Consider the following 5,725-nt stretch of genomic DNA (forward strand, 5'->3'; position numbering starts at 1 on the left):
ACCCCATTCTGTTGTCATTAGCGTTTCTTGTCGTTAAAAATGGGAAATTATTAGGCGATAGTGTCGGGTATAGATTACGATCCAATGTTCCAGATCGCTGTCATTAACGAGAGTTGTCGGTGGTAGACTAAGAGGGAGCTGCCGCGCAATGCCGCGCAATGCGTGATGGGAGTCGAGCAGACCAGCTGATCAGCATGATCAAAATGGCGGCCTTTTCGTAGCGATAGCCCGGTATCCAGCCTGGCGTCCATCCCTGGCGTTATCCGGTCGGCAGTCGAACGGACTTCCCTGGAAAGAAGGTTCTTTGTCCAAAGGTAAAGTATACTACTAGTAAGGCGGTTTTCAGACCATGGCTAAAATGTTCCTTTGTTCTACCGGGATCAGAGTAACCAGACCAGTTATAACGAGGTATTTGACAAAATTTGTCTTGCATGCTTCAATATTCAGTTTAATTTAGTAGACTTCTTGATGCAGGCCACTCAAAATGCTGAGGAGACCTTTTCAAGTAACAAGTAAGTAAGTTAAGGCACTGAAGTTAGATATTTGCTTGGCTCTCTGGTCCACATATTGAGATATTTTCCCAGTTTATGCATATGGCTAAGTAGTGCTTTAGGGGGTTCCAAGAAAAGATGGGCTAGGCTTAGGCAGTGCAGGCTACCTCGGCAGGTACTAGCAACCTCCCCATTTTATAGGGCTTTTTCAGTCACATAATCCTCCCCCTAGCAACTAAACGGCCACCATATCGCAAGTGAAGTCTGCCATTTTGGTGTACCAGCTGCAGATTCAGCCCTCCTATGTAGTGAGGCCCTACTGCAACTCTCCATAAAAATTGTAAATATTTCCCAAAACAATGCACAATTTACCTTCAAAAAATTTAGTTTCATAATCGCAGTGTTTTGCCTTGTGGTGGGATGTTGGTTCTGCACCGGCAAAGCGCACACAAATTGGGTAACAGTAAGATTTGTTCTGCGATTCTCCAACAAAGCTGGAACAAACAAAGGGAAACACTATTGTGATGACTCAGGGATGATATTTTATTTCTGCAATATGAAGAGCAGATCTAACTGTGTGTAGTACACATTTCGTATCAAGACAAGGCAGCAAGCGATGGGCTAGTTTCAATGTCCACTGGGTACCCACTTCCGGTGATAGTTAGTGATTAACTCTAGTAGCAGGAAGAGCATATCCCCTAGTTCTCTGATGAATTTCTATGGAACAAAAAGAAGACTACATGATGCTGACTGTGCACTCAAAATGGTCCTATCTTGACACATGCTAGGTCAGGGATAGAGAGGGCTGTTGTGAAAATAATGCTGCTATCTTGCTACCGATAGCAAAGGATGTCCAGAATGATTGTTAGATCCTTGTCAGCTGTTGTTTCTGTCATAGCCTGCATGAAAATTTTCACCGCTCCACACCTACACTGTATGTACCCCTTGACCTCTGCATGGGTCGTTGGAGCACCATGACTGTTCCGTTGAAAATTCTACGGCATTGAAATTGCACAATGGCCTACAACAAATGTGACTGCGCCATTACCAAAATCAAGCGCCAGTTGAAAACAGTACCCTTTCTATTATTCTCAAGGTTAATTAGGTGGGTATCAGTACAGGGATTGCAGGGCTCGAAATTCATTTTTGGGATTAGGTGCACTAGTGCACCCAGCTTAAAAAATTGGGTGCACCAAAAAAATTTTGGGTGCACCAGTTGAATTTAAGTAATAACCTAATAATAAAACTTAGTTACAAGCTATCAAATTCTTAAACAAGTACCATGACAGACATTTTTATTATCTTTCTAACACTTAGATTTCAAGAATATGATGTATACTTTGATATCTTTACATACATGAACCTAAGAAATACAAATGTATTTGGGTGCACAGCTCCAATTTTGGGTGCACCTGGGTGCACATGCACCCAGTATTTCGAGCCCTGGACTGTCACAAAATTCTTGTATCACCGGGCAGGACAAACTGACAGGAAAGAGATCAGTTATTCGTCTTATTCTGTCTTTTAAATTTAAGGGAGATAGTTTGCTGAGTTCGCTAATATTAAACAGTCACCCAGCCATGCCAAAGGAGAAAAAAGGAAGTATGATGAAACAAAATTCACCGATGAATGTTACGCCTTCGTTTTCTATCTGCCTATTAGTTGTTGATAATGAAAATAACTTAAATGTTCTTCCATTGTACAATTTGAACATACACATAATACAGATGGTAACTTGCAACACAGAGACCTCTACACATACTAGTACACATGTCTTGCTCTCCAAAATATGATATGGCGCTACTGTACTACTATAGTAGGTCCGGACTTGAACCTGATCCTATGAACTGTGGTGTCAACCTGACCTTGGTGTCATATTGGCATAACAATTACTACTTAGGATGTTTGACCCAGAACCCAGAGGTCCTGGGTTTGAATCCCCATGACATCATGAGTGACATGCCACTGATATTGTGCCCATTGGAAAGGCACTAGACATTACTTTCCTCACTTCACTTAGGTGGAAACTGGTACCTACATGTAACTGTGGTACATCCCTTTGATCATGATAGGAATCCGATGTTAAAACTTAAATGGTGGCCCAGTGTTTGAAGAGAGAGACACCTCGGTCATGTTAAAGAGTCCACCACACAGAGTAGTACCACTACTACTAGTAATTTATGGCATATACATGTATTTATCTTGTAGGGTCATCTCTTCAGTTTTCGAGAAGCTGATTTCCAAGGGAGCCCTTCAAATTAACAGTAATCATATACTGTATAATACATGACATAAATGAAATACAATACTGCATACTCTGTATCTCTCTTTATTTCTTAAATTCTATCTCCCCCTCCCCCTCTTCACTATTACATTTATCTGTCCTCAAAACTTGCAAGAAATTCTGAACAGTGTGTTTAAATTGTGGAATGGCTCAAACTTAAAATGATAGATCAGCCATGTCAGTGTCAGCAGCAACATTGAAGTTGGGTTCAAAGCAATGTAGCGACTAGCACATCAGTGTGCCACATTAGTCTACTGTACCAGTTTGAAAGTGCAACTCATTGTGGTACACAATAACTGCTTCCATCTTTCTATTTTATATTATTTGGTGTTGCTCAAGTCAATGCAACGCTAGTGTAGGCCACCTCTAGAAACTGAACTAAGGCCATGTTCATATGTAGATTACATCCTATGGGAACCCATTTTGGCCAAAAAATTGGTCTTCATTATGAAATCTAAGTGGCCAGGAAGGTTAGGCAAATGACCAGATATTGAGTATTGAATATAGAACAATAGAAATTATTTTTGTTATTTGAGTCTAATTTTGACATCTTCTTTGTCCATGGAATTGATGTTGGCATACTGAAACATTAGCATAGTATATTTAGAATGTTTTTTTTTTTTTGCAATTTACCTCATATTTGCAGCAGCTTTGTACGGTTTACATCATGGTTGAAATTTTTTTTTTTAATGGTGGAAAATTGACTTTTGTATAATACCACAATGTACTAAAGTTGATTGATTCTATGATTGCATGTGGTGAGAAGGAATATTGAAGTAGTGTCAGAACAGTCATAGCTGTAACTTCCTTGTAGGGCTGTGTACCTAGATACCTGTACCTGAATAGTCTGAACTGTACCGGTAACATAGTCTACATAGGTACTGGTCCGGACCTGTTCTGTACCTAAACAAACTACATGCAGTAGTGGGTTGTATTGTTATAAGCTTGCAGTTGAAAATTAAGAATCAAACAATGATGACAGTTCATTACTATAACAGTCAGTTGGCTATTTTTATAACTTACATATAGTTGATCAAACTTTTTAGGCACATGTTCAGATCCGAACCACATAAGTACATAACCTTATAAACCTGTGTACTAGTACCTGTACACAGCTCTACGTCCTTGACATACATGTAGGTCAGGCTTCAAATCCTAGTGTACTTGAATATTGATATCTTGCATTGCAATGAGGTGGGCAGCACCTCCTGTTTAAGAGAGAAGGCCACTTCAGCATAAATTGTTTTTGTATTTATCTCTACTAGTGCACAGAAGACATTGATAGTCACTGTAGCTGCCAGCTATACTGCATGGCCACCTTGGCCCCTCCTATGGTAATATCCAAACTGTGATTAACATTGATCCAAAACATTGATGCATCTAATTTACCATGGTCAATATTGACTGAAGGAAGCATTACATATGCCAGGGCTCAAAATACCTTTTACTGCATACCTGCACTGGTGCAGGTAACATTGAGAATTACCTGCACCAGACAAATTTTGCCTGCACAACTGAATTTAGGAAGTACGGATCTTGCTTCAATGGTTCAGGAACTAATGCTATTTTTTAAATACTTTATGTATGGTAACAGTCAATGCAGCCTGATAACAAACCCGGTTTTTTATATATATATACACCTACATCATATGACATTTATGTATAAAACCCAGTACATGGACCAGTGCAGGTTAGGTGCAGGTAGACACCAGAAATACCTGCATAGCTCCAACTTCACCTGCACTAACCTGCATGCAGGTGGTATTTAGAGCCCTGCATATGCCAAGTGCAGATGAAACAGCACTTTATAATTATAATTATAGACTTATGTTAATTTGGTCAGGCAATGGCTGGAATTGTTAATGTATAGATAGCTGATGTCCCACAACAGATTGTTGCAGTGTTGTACTCCAAGGTGGGACCTGACATTGTTAAGTAATATTTGCATGGCTTGCTGGTCTGTATACCATCTCAGTACTGAACAGGTAACACGTGTATGGCATGTTGGTCTGTTACCAACTAAGTATTGTATCGGTATGATTTGTTTGTCTCTGTATACCACGTAAATGTAAGTACCGTATATGTAACAATACTAACATATGCATAGCTTCTTGGTCTGGATACCCGGTAAGTAATGTACAGGTAATGCATGCATGGTTTCTTGATCAAGCTGGACACTAGGTAAAGTACCAAACAGGTAAAATTTGTTTTGGTCTAGAGAAGGGTAAGGTATATCCTGGATACCAGACCCAAGCCCGATCTCAAAAAATATCTATGATAGATATTTTATTGGAGATCAGGCTGGGGTCTGGTATCCAGGCTAGCTAAGGTAAGATACATGTACTGTATTGTACAGGTTCATTACTTAATTTAGCTATCTGAGAACAAGATAAATGCCCTTCACATCTCCATTGGTGACTGGATGTTACAACTGTTTAATCAGAAGTACATCACTTAGAACACTTCTTTTTTTCTTTGTATTGAATTGTCCTGTCAGTTCATTCTAGCGATGCTGAAGAAGAGTGATGGATGTCACTTGAAATGTCCAGGATCAGGAGTAATTATGTGTTATTTAATCAAGTTCTAGAGATTGAATTGTATTTGAATATTGTTTACCTGGATGTCTTGCCTTCATAAACGTATTTCTTTTTTTCAGTTCATCAATGTCTGGAAACGTGAACTGGCAGAAGTAGGGAATCAGATTACACAGCAGGAGATGAAGCTCATCATGAATCACTGCTGTCTGTCTATATAGAGTGGTCAAACACCAGCTTCAGTTGTTTACAATGTCCTTGGTCTGACTGAAGACTACTGGTCATAAAGACAAATATGACATTGTCAGGTAGATTGGTTAGAAATAGGTGTCCTAATAAATAATAGAATAAGACTGTATTGTGAGTGGTTGTTTTGTTCTCTTTGATGCCAGTCATCTGAGTGACACATGTTTAGG

This window comes from Branchiostoma floridae, unplaced genomic scaffold, assembly GCF_000003815.2.
Source record: "Branchiostoma floridae strain S238N-H82 unplaced genomic scaffold, Bfl_VNyyK Sc7u5tJ_413, whole genome shotgun sequence".
Taxonomy (NCBI): domain Eukaryota; kingdom Metazoa; phylum Chordata; class Leptocardii; order Amphioxiformes; family Branchiostomatidae; genus Branchiostoma; species Branchiostoma floridae.